At 36.0% G+C, this 18,753-nt stretch overlaps 1 protein-coding gene across 1 annotated transcript in view; it reads left to right on the forward strand.

Annotated features, from left to right (window-relative positions):
• C11H4orf33 (chromosome 11 C4orf33 homolog) overlaps positions 1 to 18,753 on the forward strand; it is an 855,122-nt gene that overhangs the window by 504,876 nt on the left and 331,493 nt on the right. Inside the window, exon 11 of the transcript XR_014068175.1 lies at positions 10,527 to 10,675. The gene's annotated coding sequence lies outside the window, so the exon portion shown is untranslated. The remainder of the gene's footprint in view (positions 1 to 10,526; positions 10,676 to 18,753) is intronic.

The raw sequence follows: 18,753 nt of genomic DNA on the forward strand, positions 1-18,753 counted from the left end.
GGATTTTTTTCCTAGAAATGAAGAGATGGAAGTAATACTACTATAATTTTGATGTTAATGTTTTATAGGAATGAACAGTACAAAATTTCTGATATTAAACTGTTTACAGATATGTATACAAATCAGTAAGGTAAAATTGCTCAAACAAAAGTAAAAGAAAAACAGTTCTGAGATTCTGTTTGTAGGAACTGACTTCCTGAAAAAGAAACATGAGTTTCTCTTTTAAGAAGTAGAACTAAGAGCAGTCAGGCAAGAAATGATTTTTGTTATTTATCTTTAGTCTTCCTCGCTGGGATCATTCTCAGCAGACTCATTATTAGAAGCTATATGTCACTGATTTTTTAATATTTCTGTTATAAAAATAATACATAAACATCTTTATTTTCAAAAGATGCAGACAATGCAAAAATTTATGTGGTAGAATATGAAAGTTATTCTCTCCTTTTCCTTCCCAAACATCAACTGTTTTTCTCAGAGGTAAGCAAATTTTTTATCTACCTGTACATAACAACACATCTCTCCTTTTCCTCTTCCTTCTCTTCTTTCCCTTTCTTTTCTTTTTTTTTTCTTTCACATAGATGGAAAAATAATACAGGCACATTTTTTAACTTGAATTTTTCAGTTAGTGATATATTTTATAGATCTTTCTGTGACAGAATGTATAAAGCTACTTCATTTTAAATGGTTACATTTGCTCTGTAGTGTTAATATATCATAATTTATTTAACCACCTCTCTTTTTAAGGATTTTCGATTACTAGAAGTAAATGATGATAATGGTAATTCTTGTGTGGGATATTGTACGAGTCGAAAAAAATAATATATGTAAAATACTTACGAGAGTACCTGGCATGTAGTAAGTTCTCAAACTAACACTTGACAAGGAGAGTTTATTGGCTTAGGAATACTATCCTTTACCTGGCCACTTAAAGCCCATTTTATGTGGTTCTAGCATGGGTGCTTGAAGCTCAGACATGATGATGGTCTTCAATAAAAGAGCTGGGGACACAGTAACTATCTCATCAGCATATTGAGGAAGGAGTCAGAAGAGGGGAAGGAGAGAATATTAGAATATATTTTTTATGGGAGATTAGAAAACCCACTGTTGACCAGAATAGTTCAGAGGATGCTTCCTTCGATGAAGCAATGAATGGACTTGTGAGGGGAATACTAGTATAGTTTGAGAAGCTCAGTGGTTGGTATCTTCTGAAGGCTAGTGTTAACAGTAGAGTAGAAAGCCCTGGAACTGGACTTATAAGAGTAGATTAGTGGAAAATCAGAGGCCTAGAGACATTTCTTGGAGAAGGAAATGGCAACCCACTCCAGTATTCTTGCCTAGAGAATCCCGTGGACAGAGGAGCCTGGTGGGCTGCTGTCCATAGGGTCGCACAGCATTGGACATGACTGAAGCAACTTAGCATGCATGGATGTATTGGAGAAGGAAATGGCAACCCACTCCAGCGTTCTTGCCTGGAGAATCCCAGGGACAGAGGGGCCTGGTGGGCTGCCGTCTATGGGGTCACACAGAGTCGGATATGACTGAAGCCATGCAGCAGCAGCGGCAGCAGCAGAGGCATTTCTTAGACATTGGAGGCGAGTCGGATGTAATTACTGTGATAGTCAGCAGTGTTAGAGTAGTAATCTGGTTGCCTTAATATGCAGTGATCTCTGGCAATGACTATTAGACCATGGTATTCCTAGGATGAGAGAGATGGGTGATCAGTTAGGGTATTTATTGACTTCTATAATCAAAAATATAGTAATAAAATAAATAGTGGGATGGAAGAAATCTATTTTTTATTGGCACAATGAAAAATCCAGTGCCTCACCCTGGTTCAATAAGGCAGCCTGCTCGCACACCTCAATGTAATCAAGTGAAGAAAAGCCCAGGTCTGCTTGAGGAAGATTTTGCAACATCATTATGAGAATATACAAAAAAATATTCCCTTATTTTCTAGTGAGATCTGTGGCAGTTAACCAGGTTAACTGCATATAGAAGGAAGGGAGATTCCTAGGCTTTTGAGAAGAGTGGGATGCAGAGTTTCAGTTGATATTGATACTTGAGAGATCCGAATGCTATCACATCTCCAGGTTACAGGTAATAAATAGACTCACTGATTAGTAAATCGAAATGAGTCTATAAGGCATCCCATCCATGGTCCCCAAATGAGATTTCAGAGATTGATACTTCCCTTAATCTTAAAAAAATACAAGGGTTGTGGTTTTAACATAGTTCTGCTTAGTTCTCCTATATGGTTTATACAGAAGCTGATGAATCATAGCATATGTGGGTAAATCACTGTAAGCCTTACCAAATAGTATCAGCAATTGTTGCCACTGCACTGGATGTGGTATTTTTATTGGAGTAGAAACATAACCTCTGGTACTTGATGTGGGACTATTGATCTGGTAAAGATGTTTTCAGTCTGTATCATTAATGAAGATCAAAATGGAAGGACAATAGTATGTATTCACTTTATTTCTCCAGGGCTGTTTTCTGTATGTGTTCTGTAGTCTGAAGAATCTTTGATAATTTTTGGCATTCTATTAAATCATCATGGTCACTGATTATCTTCTACTAATCAGACCTGATGGAAAAGAAGTGCCAGTACCCTGGATGCTCTATTAAAACACATGTGTAAGAGAGGATGGGGGATGGATCCTGTAAGATTCAGGGACTTGTCAAATAGGTAAAATTTGGGGGACTGGTTTGGGGGATGCAAAACATTCCATCAAGTTAACAGATCATTGTACCTTGCACTCTTCAATTCTGAGAAAAATGGACAGTCCTTGGCTTGGTGCACTTGGACTTTTTTGAATTTTGGAGGCAACACCATACTTGAGATTAATCAATCCCTCTCTAATGGCTTTTTGATTACTCAGAAGAATGCTGGTTTCATGTGAGAAGAAGCCAGAGAAAGAGAGACTTCTTTACCAGGTCTAAGTCATTGTATACACTGTCCTTCCCTTCAAGGTGTATGACCCACCAGATCCTGTGGAAATAGATGTAAGAAGCCTTGCAAGAGAGGCTTTTACACAGTTACCTAGGCACCTAGATCTCTTCAGCAAAAAACTTTAACAAGTAGATTTTGGGAGGTTATTAAGCCCTTATAAAGACTGAATCCCTTTTCATGATGCCTCAACTGTGAGACTGGAGTGACCTAGTAGAAGGGTTTGCCGGATACATCAAATAATAAAGTCTGGCAGATGCATAGCAATTTATTGAAGGATGGAAATTATATAGTAGGGACTGGACCCAAACAGGATCCAAAGACAGACAAACTAATGGTTCTTCCTCAGCTTTGTAGAACATTCCTTTCAGCTAGCTGATGGAGTAGGAGAAAAATTAGGTCCCATAGGCTGTCTTAATAGTTAAGTGTGAACCAATTACAATACTGATGCACTGTAGACCCACTCAAGGGTAGCTCTTAAAGACATTGATGAGAGGAAATGATTTCATTGGGCAAAACTATGAAAAGTATACATAGTTTTCCACCTTATATGGAGGGAAAGGTGGTCTGATGTAAGACTGTGATTTCTCATGCAGCAGTGCATGGCTTTGCTTGTTGGTTCAAGGCAGGGATTGGAAAACTGTATCCTGAAAAACAAATCCACTCCAATGTCTGTTTCTATATAGCCTGTGAGTTAAAAATTGGTTTTATATTTTTAGAATGGTTGGAAAAATTTTAAAAGAATAATATTTCATGATGTGTGAAATTCATATGAAACTCAAATTTCAGTGTCCATAAATAACATTTCATTGAAACACAGCCACACATTCATTTATGTAATATTTATGGCTATTTTGTGCTACAAAGGCAGATTTGAATAGCTGCAATAGAGATTATATGGCTCAGATCACCAAATCTAAACTACTTGCTATATGGACCTTTTATAGGAAAACTTTATGGACTTCATGGTCAGTGCCTTGGGAGAATGACTAGAATATTATAGGCAAGGATATTTTTAAAAGAATTATATGGATGGACTCATGGAAATGGTGCAGGCTTTGTGTGTCTCATACCAATGCCTAGCAAAAAGATTCCACTATGGAGGAGACTGAACAACCAGTGGACAGGATGATTCATCTTATAGGTATATGCTAGCCCTTGTCCTCAGGCACCTCATTGCTTACTGTAAGGGCCCATGAATTGAGTAGACGTGGTAGTACTGATAAAGGCTGTGCATGGATCTAACAGCGTGGTCTTCTATCCTAGGTGATGTAGCTCCTGTCATGACTAAATGCCCTATCTGTTGACAGCAGCAATCAATACTGGGATCTTGGCATTGTATATCGCTGAGCATGTCTGCTCTCCATTTAGTGTTAGGTTGTTAAACAGGGATCCTCAACTTCTGGGCCATAGACTGGTACCTCCTATCAGACCAGTGGCAGCATTAGATTAGAAATAAAGTGCCACCTGATGCAAAGAGCTGACTCACTGGAAAAGACTGAGGTTGGGAAAGATTGAAGGCAAAAGGAAAAGGGGGTAGCAGAGGATGAGATGGTTAAATAGCATCACCAACTCAGTGGACATGAATTTGAGCAAACTCTGGGAGACAGTGGAGGACAGAAGAGCCTGGCATGCTGCAGTCCATGGGGTCAAAAAGAGTCAGACATGCTTAGTGACTGAACAACAGAAACAAAATACCCAGCAAATGTAATGCACTTGAATCATCCTGAAATCATCCCCCCCACCCCCAAGCTGTGGAAAAGTTACCTTTCACAAAATCGTTCCCAGGTGCCAAAAAGGCTGGGGACCACTGTTATAAAAGATCCTTTCCTGCCTTGTTGGGGTAAGTAATTCATTCTTACCAAAATTGACACTCAATCCCTATATGAATTTGCCTGTTCTGCTTGTAGTGTGGGGGCTTCCCAGGTGGCGCTAGTGGTAGAGAACCTGCCTGGCAGTGTAGAAGTTGTAAGAGACACGGGTTTGATCCCTGGGTCAGGAAGATCCCATGGAGAACGGCATGGCAACCGATTCCAGTATTCTTGCCTGGAGAATTCCATGGACAGAGGAGCCTGGCAGGCTACAGAACACCACTACCTGCGAGTTTGGACAAAGTCAGACTTGCTGATATGTGGGATACATAAAAACACATCCTCAGACGAGGCCATGGGATCTATTCATCAAGGAGCCAATTGGATGAGGAGATCCTAATCATTGAAATAGTCTATTTAAATCTCAGCTGTGACTGCTTGGAAATGATGTACTGTTAAACTGCTGTTCTGCAGGATGCATTGTTTGATTTGATCACGTACTTGAGGCCATGTCTTTAATAGCTAGAATATATGGATTTAAGGACAAAGGGGAGGAAGTATGATCAATCTTCTCAATATGACTTCAGTGACCCACCCTACAAATTTGTCCTATTTTTCCACTATAAATCTAAGACCTATGGATTAGAGCTTTTGATTCCCAAGCTTCTACCAGAGATACAGTCAGGATTCTACATTAACTAAAGCTCTATCAGTGGACAATTTATAATTACACTTGTTAGAGACTGACAAGAGCCTTAGGTTTTAAGACTGTGAATTCTAGAATTGATGGTAGAGAAAGGAATATATTGTGACTTGCACTTGGCTGTTGCTCTGGGTGCATGTGTGTGCGCTAAATCACTTCAGTTGTGTCCGGCTCTTTGTGACCCTTTGGACTGTAGCCCACCAGACTCCTCTGTCCATGGGATTCTCTAGGCAAGAATACTAGAGTGGATTCACACCACAGTTCAAAAGCATCAATTCTTCAGTGCTTAGCTTTCTTTATAGTCCAACTCTCACATCCATACGTGACCACTGGAAAAACCATAGCCTTGACTAGATGGACCTTTGTTGACAAAGTGATGTCTCTGCTTTTTAATATGCTGTCTAGGTTGGTCATAACTTTCCTTCCAAGGAGTAAGCGTCTTTTAATTTCATAGCTGCAATCACCATCTGCAGTGATTTTGGAGCCCAGAAAAATAAAGTGAGCCACTGTTTCCACTGTTTACCCATCTATTTGCCATGAAGTGATGGGACTGGATGCCATGATCTTAGTGTTCTGAATGTTGAGCTTTAAGCCAACTTTTTCACTCTCCTCTTTCACTTTCATCAAGAGGCCCTTTAGTTCTTCTTCGCTTTCTGCTGTAAGGGTGGTGTCATCTGCATACCTGAGGTTATTGATATTTCTCCAGACAATCTTGATTCCAGCTTGTGCTTCCTCCAGCCCAGCATTTCTCATGATGCACTCTGCATATAAGTTAAATAAGCAGGGTGACAATATACAGCTTTGACATACTCCTTTTCCTAGTTGAAACCAGTCTGTTGTTCCATGTCCAGTTCTAACTGTTGCTTCCTGTCCTGCATACAGGTTTCTCAAGAGACAGATCAGATGGTCTGGTATTCCCATCTCTTTCAGAGTTTTCCACAGTTTATTGTGATCCACACAGTCAAAGGCTTTGGCATAGTCAATAAAGCAGAAATAGATGTTTTTCTGGAACTCTCTTGTTTTTTCGATGATCCAGCGGATGTTGGCAATTTGATCTCTGGTTCCTCTGCCTTTTCTAAAACCAGCTTGAACATCTGGAAGGTCACGGTTCATGTATTGCTGAAGCTTGGCTTGGAGAATTTTGAGCATTACTTTACTAGCGTGTGAGATGGGTGCAATTGTGTGGTAGTTTGAGCATTCTTTGGCATTTCCTTTCTTTGGGATTGGAATGAAAACTGACCTTTTCCAGTCCTGTTGCCACTGCTGAGTTTTCCAAATTTTTCACAGGATAAAATCTGTGGGACAGAAGTTCTCAGGAGTTTATTAAACGGAAGGACTTTATGTTTTTGCTAGTCACTTAGTTGCTACCAGTGAAGAAATGAAAGGGTATTTTGTCTTCCACAGTTGGGCCATAGTCCTTTAAGTGTGGAAATTTTAGAATGTAAACTACATTTTAGAGTGTCCAGCATCTCTCACTTGATTTCACTACAGTGAATATGGATGTATCCTATCTGACATACTTTTAACTATCACAAACACATCCATGTTTAGTACTCAGAGATACATAAGAAATATGACAGCCATGAAAGAGGTATGATAATGGAAGTTGAAAAATGGAAATATAACATGATGTTGCCAAATTCCTCTGCCTTTAAAAATACAATAGAGTTTTACAGTTACCATTGGCACAAGCATAAATAGTTACATCATTGTATATATGCATTCTTATTACTATTGCAGCACAGCCTACATTCACCAAAGTTCTAGCAATATTTCATTGAAACTATGAGAAAGTGAAAATCTAATGCTTGCCTCTCTGATAGTATAGGAATGGTTAATAAGTGAGGCCACTGCAAATCAATGGTAGAAGAAGAATAGGAAATCAGGCACTCATTCATATGCTTTGGCTATAAGCAGAACAAAGATAATGAAAAATAGTCTATTCTTTCATAACTCTATAGTCCATCCCTAAGAAACCATGTTATCAGAATTGCTTTATAAAATTTTTAATGAGAAAAAAGGATTATGAGATAAAGAGTTTCAGATTTCAAATACAACTGTTTAGCTTTTAAAAATTAACTAACTATATTTTGTGGTTCTATTTTGTTATTATGATATACAATTAACATTTTGGCTGATCAATACTGGCAGAAAATAAATACCACTAAGAAAATCCTGAAAATAATGAGGTCTTTGCTCAAAAGTAATGGGCATTTCACTTCATAACAGTGAGGATGGATACAATTAAAAAAATTAAGCAAGTGAAAAAGAAGAAAACAAGTGTTGATGAGGATGTAGAGAGATTAGAACACTATGCACTGTTGGTGGAAATGAAAACTGGTACAGCTATCATGGAAAACAGTATGGCATTTCCTTACCAAAAATAATAAATAAAATTACTCTGTGATCTGTATTTTCAGTTCTGTGTATATCCCAAAAGAATTGAAAGCAAGGACTTGAAGAGCTACTTGTACTTCTACCCATTATTCACAATAGTCAAAAAGCCAAAGAATTGTAAGTGTCCATTGTCATATGAATGAAAAAAATAAAATGTGGCACATCCATACAATTAAATATGATTCAGCCTTAAAAAAGGAAAGAAATTCTGACACATACTGCAACATGGATGAACCTCAAGGACACTATGCTAAGTTAGTCACGAAAGAACAAATACTATACGATTCCACCTATGTGAGGTACCTAGAGTAGTCAGATTCAAAGAGACAGAGTAGAATGCTGGTTTCCATGGGCTGAGGGAGGAAGGAATGGTGAGTTTTCTAACTGGTATAAGTTTCAGTTTTTCAAGATGAAAAGAGTTTTGGAGATTGACTGTAAAACAGTGTGAATGTAATTAATACCACTGAGCTGTAAACTTGAAAAGGGTTAAGATGGTAAATTTTTGAAGTGTATTTGACAAACATTAAAAATTTTAAAAAATGTAATGGGTTTTTACAATTACCATTAGCACCAGCATAAATATTTACATCATTACGTACATGTGCATGCATTGTTATTACTGTTACAGCACAGCCTACATTCATCAAAGGTAAACAAAAACCATGAATTTACAATTTGATCACTCAACCTCTGAAAGTGGTTTTGTGTGGCTAAGCCAGACTCTTCTCCTATTTGGTTTACCGATGTTCTCAATTATCAGGTGATGACTAATAGCTGTCACTGTAAAAACAAATTCCAGTCCAGAATTAATCTATCTTGTTAGGGGCAATTTGTATTATGAAGACTTACACTACAGGAGGAGCATTTTGGCTGAAGTAGTTTTGTATTTAAGCTTTCATTTCAGTGATAATTAAAATGTTTATGTAAGAATATTTTGGTATGGGAATGGCTACTTTGTTACTAAATACTGATTTAGTGTCAGCATTTAAGTTCATGTATATGATTACATCGGGACCCAGTGGTTACCTGAAGTGACAGCATTTTTACTTTCATATCATTAGGGGACATTATTGGCTGCCACGAAATTGATATATCCTAAAATTAAAAAGCTAATACATATTTTACATCTACTATTGTATTCATATGGAATTATTTTGACCGGTTACTTGAAAACCTTATTTTTTGGCAGTAATTTACAAGGGACAGTCATCTTCATAGATTATGACTTGATTTTTAAGTTAATAAATTCAGACTTTGATTTAATACCACAAAAATAGCATAGTGTAACAGAGTAGTTGTAACAGGCTAATGAGAAAAGAAAGGAGACAAATTTGATTTAAGAATGATGTATTTGAGCCAAAGAAGTCCAAAGAGCTCCACAAAGAATTTTGCAAAAGGACATTTACATTCGTTTGAATAGTAAAAAGCAGTGAAAGACTAGACAAGTATTAGTTATGCGGAGCTCAGAAGACCTGTGCCTTAGCATTTAGTACGATATTTGCATTGCATAAATTCTGTCTTAGTGACTATTCACCTGTGTAATTGTTCTGTTAGAAGTAACAGTAATAGTACATTCCCAATGAAGAAATTTTGAGATAATATTTTAAACTTTTTTTTTTTTTCAGAATTTTCTGGTACATTTTGGTGTACATTCTCAGATTGGTTCATCATGGTATTGAATTATCTGATAAAAGAAGCTCATTATATAGTTTCAGCAAAACTGTATTGTCCGAAGTATTAAACTAGTACCATTAATTTGAATTTTATTAGATGCATTATTGTGTTTGTATTTGAGTTTCATATTTTTATCTGTGAACTATAAAACTAGAAACTTATTGCTGGCTTTATGTTTATATTCATTTAAGAAATATTATAATAAAAATAACAAATTAATATTGGCAACCTACCAGAAGTTTTACTGTTAAATCGCTTGTGCATTTGTACATGAACTAGGATACAATGGAATATTCTAATGCCTTATGTTAGGGAATATTACCCCTGTGTCTTTCATGTTTTTGTAATGTAAAGTTACTTTGTCTTTGGGAATCACAGTGAATTTATGCATTCCAAGTTATATTTCATGACTCTTAGAAGAAAGAGTAAGAAGGAAGCTATAAAAATATGGAAATAGATATGTAATTATATACATAGAAAAGATCACTAGGATTTCAGCCAATCAATATATAATTAAAAGATTCATCTATGATGAAAGGCATAAGGCATTTGATCAAGTACTCCTTTGCATTTAGAAGTGACATTCTAAGAGAATCAATAGTGCACTTATTTTTTTAATTTTGCATTTAAATGATTTGGACAAAAGGTTTCTCTCAACCTATTAGCTATTTTATAAGGTTTGGAATGAGCTTAAATATTTTGAACAGTCCTAGACTGTGAAATAGGTCTTCAGATTTTGCAGCCAAAGATAAAAGATTGAGGCCAAAGGATAAAGGACAATATGGCTTATACTTTAAATGGAAAGGGAACAGAGACAAAGAGAAAATGACCTAGCATTATGTGCTCACATCAATGGCAGTAATTAAGCTTTGCAGTATCATTAGATATGATAATAATAATTTATTGCCTTTCATGGTATTTCACATGCTAGGCATACAGAAGAATATGATAGCAGGACTCTTAATATTTCTCATTGTTATTTTTTTCTAAGGAAATAAGGACATTCAATTGTCATGAATTGGGGAGATACACAACACAAATTTGGATGCTTATTTCCAAGGGAGAAAAGATGGAGTGTCTTACATCTTTTAACCATCTACAAAATGTATGGCAGTAGTAAAATGCTAAAAAGATATTGAGGTGAGTATTTCTAAGAGTACAGTATTTAAATTTATAGAAGTTAATTTGGCATTATATTAAACATCAAGTTAATGTTCCATCAGCATAACAACTGAACTATAACATATTATACCATAGTGTTAAATTGAACCAAGATACTCCACATTTTGATTGTGGGAACTCAGTCATTAATCAGTTCAAATTTTCTAATGCTGGGGTGAGTATAGTGGAAAGTCCCTGCATAGATATTTTGGGGATTCAGTCCCAATGACAGGAAGTAGTCAAATATTGAATTTAAATGAACATGATGGTCAACCTTAATGGATAAGTGTGTTTATTTTCTCTCTTGAATATTAAATCAAAGATCCAATTTTTGTTTGGTTTTAGGGCATATTTGCAAAAAACATCATAATAATTAAATTAGATTTTTCCTTGATTTTGAGCTAAGTCTTCACTTTAAATGACCAGGTTGATTATAGTGAAAAGGCAATTGCAAGTTCAAACTTGATTTTTGAATTCAAATGTTATCAATGTAGACAGATTCTTTAGCATAGTGCTATGTGCTTTTGAAATCTATCAGATACCAGTTTTTGAGGAATTGCTTTAGACAGATTTGCCTCACTAAATTCAAAGGACATGACACAAGAGTGAAAAGTCCTGTATATTTTACACAGTTTAAATATATTGTAAAAGTTATAAAAGGTAATATAGCTAATTTTTCCTCAATAGATAGCTAGAATGTAACCTGCCCTTGGATTATGCTCAGGTGATGTTTTTCTTTTCTGGCTCTACTTGTAGTTCAGGTAATCTTCTCTTGAACTTTAAGCTAGAAAGCTAGTACAGAAGCAGGAGAGCTGCTGTGTCATCTCATTGTTATAATAGTAACATAAACACTACTTTTAGCCACATTTCAAGGTTCCTTTCTACTTATGTTGATAATTCTCTAAAAATTATACTGATAGCTTCTCTAAGAACTGGTATATATGTACTATGAAATTGCTTTTCCCCAGCTGCTAACTGAGCTGACAATTAGACTCTCTTTTCAAAATAAAACTTTAACTTCACAGAAGTTAAATAGGTCTAGTATGTCCAGTAGAGGCTTTTAAATGAAGGATGTAATCACAAGAGCCGCAAGTTCACTTGCTAAATAAGGAGATAGAATGAAAATGTAATATAATATACTTACTCATGTCTGTCTGATTGGGACTTCATGTCTGTCTGATTGGGACTTCCAGACATAGCAAAATAAAATCCTTACCCCCCCAATGGCTTTTACTTTGGTCAACAGACATATCTGATTCTCACTTCTAATGTAATGCTGTCTGATGATATATTCAGCTAATCCTTGATATCTCAGGGACTAAGCATATAAAATGAATACTGTCTGTGAATTCTCGTGTCTTGTTCCCAGTTAAACCTTTTGAAATCTCATCACAGTATAATTTTGGGGGATAACAAATGGAGTTCTGGGTGTGTTGGGATTTATCTGAATACCAGTGATGGCTCTCATGATGGGTGGACTATATTGAGATATTTGGGAAGAAATTTAGAAGGTTTCAGGAATGACTGGATATGAGAGGTGAGGTAGACAGAACTATCCAGCACTGAGGAGGAACAATGTCATTTAGTGAGGTGGAGGACATGGAAGGAAAATAATAGAGAAAAACAGAGGGATGGTGAGTGGAGGAGGAGAAGTTCACATTAGCCGATTGGGTTTGAGGTGCCTCTGCCACATTCACGTGAAGACTTCATAAGCTATATGACATACAAACTTTTAAGAAGCGGGTCTTGGTTATAAGAATGTATTTTGGATTTGTGAATAAAGAAAGGGACCGAGTTGCCAAATGTGGACGAGATTGACCAAGTACAGTGTGTAACTGGCAAAAAAAAAAAAAAAAAAAAAAAATTCTAAAGAATATTGCCTCTAAAATAATGGGTAAAAGAAGAAAAATATCACAATGGAACTGGAGGAGAAACAGTCTGAGAGTTTCTTGCTGCAAGGGAAATATTTTCCAAACTCAAAGCCTGTCACAGTTAGCCACATCGTAGCCTTCTGGATTTATTTCTGGAAACCTTGCTGTTCACTGTTCACTCTAGTAGGATAAATTCTTTGTTGTTTCCCTCACATGCTGTGTATTTTCTTTTTATTTTGATTAAAAAACCCCAATAAAACCAACATATAACATGAGATCTAGTTTCTTACTTTGTACAGTACCATAGTTAATTGTATGAACAGTGCTTTATAGCAAATCTCTGGAGATATTTTTATTTTTTATGACTAACACTCTGTACCAATGGAACAGAGTGTCCCCAAATCCCATACCCTACTCCCAGCCACTGGCAACCACCAGCAGTCTATTTTCTGTTTTCTGTGACTTTGACTACCTCAGATACTTGTACAAGTGGAATCATGCAGCATTTGTCCTTCTGTGGTTGGCTTAATTCACATAGCATAATGCCTTCAAATTTCATCCATGTTGTGGCATAGGATATGATTTCTTTTTACAGCTGAGTAATAATCTATTGTATAAACTTAGCACATTTTCTTTACCCATTCATTCATCAATGGACATTAAGGTTGTTTCTGCCTCTTGGCTATTGTGAATAATGCTGCATGAACGTGGGAGTGCAAATGTATCTTTGAGATTGTGTTTTCAATTCTTTTGGATCAATACCAGAAGTGAAATGGTTGAATCATATGGTAACTGTAACTTTTTGTGAGGAACCTCTATACCGTTTTCCATAGTGACTTCACCATTTTACATTGCCAGTTGCTATCGAAAGTAACCAGTTTTCAAGGGTTATGATTTCTGTACATCCTTGCCAAAACTTTGTTTTCTTTCTTTTTTAAAAAAATAACATAATGGCTATTCCAACAGGAGTGAGGTGATATCTTATTGTGGCTTTGATTTGCATTTCTCTGATGATTAGTGATGTTGAGCATCTTTTCAAATACTTGTTGGGCATCTGTGTGTCTTTATGGGAGAAATGTCTATTCAAGTCCTTTCCCATTGCTTAATTAGGTTGTTTTCTTGCTGTTGAGTTACAAGAGTTTCTTAAACACTTTGTTAACCCCTTATCAGACATGGCTTGCAAATATTTTCTCCTGTTCTATAGCTTCCTTTCTGACTCTACTGATGGTTTCCTTTGTCTGCATGGAATGTTTTTAACTTTGATGTAGTCCAGTTTATCTATTTTTGCTTTTGCTGTCTGTGCTTTTAGCGTCATATCCAAGAAATAATTGCAAGAGAAATGTTATGAAGCTTTCCCTTTGTTTTCTCCTATATTTTTTCCAGTTGTAGATCTTACATTTAATCCATCTTGAGTTGATTTTTGCATATGCTGTAATATGAGGCTGCTGTTTCATTCTTTTGCATGTGGATATCCAGTTTTCCTACACAATTTGTTGAATAGACAATCCTTTCCTCATTAAGTATTCTTGGAACCCTGTCAAAGATCATTTGGTCCTATATATGTAGGTTTATTTCTGGGTTCTCTACTCTATTTCATTGATCTACAGTTTGTTTTTATGCCATTATAATACTGTTTCAGTTTCTGTAGCTTTATAATATCTTTTGAAGTCAGAAAGTGTATGATCTCTAGCTTTATTTTTTCTTCCCAAGATTATTTTGGCTATTTGAGGTGGTTTGTGGTTCTATATAGATTTTTAAATTGTCATCTTCTAATCCATGAATGTGGGATGTCTTTAATTTTCTTGTGCCTTTGAATTCTTTCAGCAATGTTTTGTCGTTTTCAGTGTACAAACATTTTGCTTCCTTGGTTATGTTTATTCCTAATTATCTTATTCTTTTGATTATATTGTTAATGAGATTGCTTGCTTAAGTTCTTTTTTCAGTTTTTAAATTAAGGCCTCAACAAGTATTAGTACTATTTTTACCTTACTAAAAGAGATTTCACAAGTTAACTTAATAAAAGTCTTTCCTTAAAGATATTATTAAACCATAGATGAAACATGAAGGGTTTAAGTACTTTTCAAAGAGATGAAAGCAGTATAGATTACTTTAACATTATTGTTAACTTACCTTTATTTGCCTTTAAAATACATCATGACATCTCACAGTTCAACTGAATTGCATAGGGCTCTCAGAGACCGCAATTTTTCTCAAGTAAGAAGCTCATGTCTCAGCAAAAAGTTCAGTGTGTTTATAACTGAATATTCATGATTGTGTAAACTTGGTTTATACCAATGAGAATAAGGAGATCATAAGAGAAAAAGAGAGAGAGAAACAGAGGGAGAAGTAGGGAGAGGGAGAGGAGATAAATGATAAATATTCTCCAAGTAAGGATTTTATGACTTTGAGGGGATTACAAGAGACTACTATGAATAGTTGCCAACAAATTGGATAAACTAGAAGAAATAGATAAATTCCTAGAAACATAACAAACTATTAAATTTGAATCTGAGCAGACCTATAGTTAGGTAAGGGGACTGACGCAGTAATCAAAAACCTCCCAGTAAAAGAAGCCCAAGGATAGATAGCTTTCCTGGAGAATTTCACCAGACATTTAAAGAAGAATTAATGCCAGTGTTTCTCAAACTCTTACGAAGAACTGAAGAGCAGAAAATACTTTCAAGCTCATTTTATGAGGCAAGAATTACCCTTAAATACCAAAGCCAGAAAAAGACGCTACTGAAAAGAAAACTGTGGGCCAATAATCCCTGATGAATATACATGGAGAAATTCTCAACAAAATAATACCAGATTTAATTAAACAGCACATTTAAATAATCATATACTATGACTAAGTGGGATTTATCCATGAGATGCAGGGTTGATTCAACATAGGAATATCAATCAATGTGATGCAACAATTAATAGGCCAAAGGATAAAAACCACATGATTTGTCTTAATAGATACTAAAAAAGTATTTGTAAAAATTCAACATATTGAATACTTTAATATTCAGTTTCAAATACTTTAAATGTTTAAAAACAAACTTGTCAGAATATCTGTGTATGAACAATACACTTTAGCTCACTTCAATTATTGATAGCCTGAGAACTAACTCTCTGAGAGCCAATACATTTTCTGTATCTTCAATTGTAAAATGGAAATAATACCTACATATGGTGTTCCTATGACTATCAAAAGAGACAACATATGTAAGGATTTACCGTGACACATTATCAGAGACTTAAAATATGGTAGATAACAATAGTGATGATTACTTACCCCTCTTTGTAATCTCAGGATTTCAAAGATTCTCAATAAATTTATTAATATGAATGACAGTTTAAATATGATCAATATTTAATCAATCATAGCAACCCACTCACTGTCAGAAATACAGTGGAGTGCAGTTTTTATTTAACCTGAATACAAGAAATCTTAATATTGTTTAAGGCTTTTATTTACCTACCCAAAGATTTATGACTTTTTTCACTGACTTCCCAAGGTGGTGATAGTTTTTATTTGTCAGCAACTAACTCTTCAATAAACTGCAAGCATAGGATTGAAACTAGTGCTACTGAAAAAATACTACCATATGTACAATAGATGTGCTATGCTGTGCTTAGTTGCTCAGTCGTGTCTGACTCTTGGTGACCCCATGGACTACAGCCTGCGATGCTCCCCTGTCCATGGGGATTCTCCAGGCAAGAATACTGGAGTGGGTTGCCATGCCCTCTTCCAGGGGATCTTCCCAAACGAGGGATCAAACCCAGGTCTCCTGTGTTGCTGTCTGTTTCTTTACCGTCTGAGCCACCAAGGCTGCCCCATGTACAATAGATAGCCACTAGAAATTTGCTGTATGACTCGAAACTCAAACTAGGGCTCTCTAACAGCCTAGAGGGGTGGGAAAAGGGAATTGGGATGCTTATTTAACTTATATGCAGAGTACATCATGAGAAATGCTGGCTTGGATGAAGAACAAGCTGGAATCAAGATTGCTGGGAGAAATATCAATAACCTCAGATATGCAGATGACACCACCCTTATGGCAGAAAGCCAAGAACTAAAGAGCCTCTTGATGAAAGTGAAAGAGGAGAGTGAAAAAATTGGCTTAAAACTCAACATTCAGAAAACTAAGATCATGGCATTCGGTCCCATCACTTCATGGCAAATAGATGGGGAAACAGTGGAAACAGTGTCAGAGTTTATTTTGGGGGGGCTCCAAAATCACTGCAGATGGTGACGGCAGCCATGAAATTAAAAGACGCTTGCTCCTTGAAAGAAAAGTTATGACCAACCTAGATAGCATATTAAAAAGCAGAGACATTACTTTACCAACAAAGGTCTGTCTAGTCAAGGCTATGGTTTTTCCAGTAGTCATGTATGGATGTGAATGTTGGACTATAAAGAAAGCTGAGTGCTGAAGAATTGATGTTTTTGAACTGTGGTGTTGGAAAAGACTCTTGAGAGTCCCTTGGACTGCAAGGAGATCCAACCAGTCCATCCTAAAGGAAATCAGTCCTGAATATTCATTGGAAGGACTGATGTTGAAGCTAAACTGCAATACTTTGGCTACCTGATGCGAAGAACTGATTAATTTGAAAAGAGCCTGATGCTGGGAAAGATGGAAGGCTGGAGGAAAAGGGGATGACAGAGGATGAGATGGTTGGATGGGATCACCGACTCAATGGACATGAGTTTGAGTAAACTCAGGGAGTTGGTGATGGACAGGGAGGCCTGATGTGCTACAGTCCATGGGGTCGCAAAGAGTCGAACACAACTGAGCGATTGAGCTGAACTGAATTGAACTGATGGCTAATTCATGTTGATGTATGACAGAAATCAAACCAGTATTGTAAAGCAGTCATCAATCAATTGAAAATAAATATAATTAATTTTAAAAAGTTAGTGCTACTGAAAAAATAGATACAGGTAAAAACAGCTAGCTGCATACTCAGAAAGATTTCGTCTGAAGTTATCTTCCTTTTTAAGGAAATTATTTAGATATATCTATAACATTGTTCCTTCTACCCTGGCTTATATTAGTTTTTGATCTTTCTACATAATGATAAATTCATAGTTAATTAAAATGAGAAGCAAAAATGAAAGAAAATATTGAGGAAACACCAGAGTATTTTAAGTGTGTTTGCTTTTGATTCCATGTAACCCAGAATGTGTAATGTTTCTTAATGGTGTATTTTTCTTCATTGTTATCAGTGACAATTCTTAGCATTACTTAGGCTATATGAATTAGCACACAGTCATGGTGAGTTGATTCTTATTTAGGTTATTTATTAAAAAGATGGTGTGTTTGCAGTGCTGACTATTTAAGTTGAATTATATTTCCAAAACATGCAAGTCAATTTAATAGAAAAGAAAAACTCAAAAAATAATTACCATCAATTTAGACTTCAAGTGTATCTTGAGAAAATGTCTGTTAGATCAAATTTTTATTGGATGTGAGAGCTAATAAACTTGTTTCTGTGGCTGGGATGTTAAAATAAGAAGAAAAAAAATTGAAACCAGTTTTCTTTGATGGCTTTGAAGAGATAAATCTGATAAAAACCCTTTTAGCAGAGAAGAATATTCTTTGACAAAGCATTTAGCTTGTGGGGTTTTATAATTACTCATGGAAATAAGGAGTAAAGGAAGAGAGTAGTATACAGCTCAGACTTTATTCTGGTTCTCTCTGGTCCCCAGACTCTCCTGGATGAGTTTGCTTATGAAAACTTGTATCTGCCCTGGTGAATCTGCTATTGTAGCAACTGAACACAAGCCTCAGGCACTTTGTTTTTAACCAAACTGAGGAAATGCCACTGTGATTCCAACTGTAATCACTGGAATATGGAACAAAATGAACTGCAGCTGATTCAAGATGAGCCATAAGAAAAAGCAATTTATGCAAAGCAAGAGCCCTGCTGTGGTTTTGTGTGATGCATGTTCATACATATGGTGGAAAAGGCTATCTCTATTCCCATCTAAAGAAAATGGAATGAGATTCTCAAATCAGGGTCTATCAGCCACATCCCTGTACAACACACACCAACAAATCAGCTTCAGAAACCAGATTCCTTCATGAAGAATAAGCATTGTTTAAAAATATGCATACGCATTGTTTAAAAAGAAGAGAGGTTTTAACCTAATATATTTATACCCTTTTATACCTGAGAATAGCCTAGCAAATC

The sequence above is a fragment of the Giraffa tippelskirchi genome, chromosome 11 (genome assembly GCF_054371585.1).
Source record: "Giraffa tippelskirchi isolate mGirTip1 chromosome 11, T2T-mGirTip1v1.2.pri, whole genome shotgun sequence".
Lineage (NCBI taxonomy): Eukaryota > Metazoa > Chordata > Mammalia > Artiodactyla > Giraffidae > Giraffa > Giraffa tippelskirchi.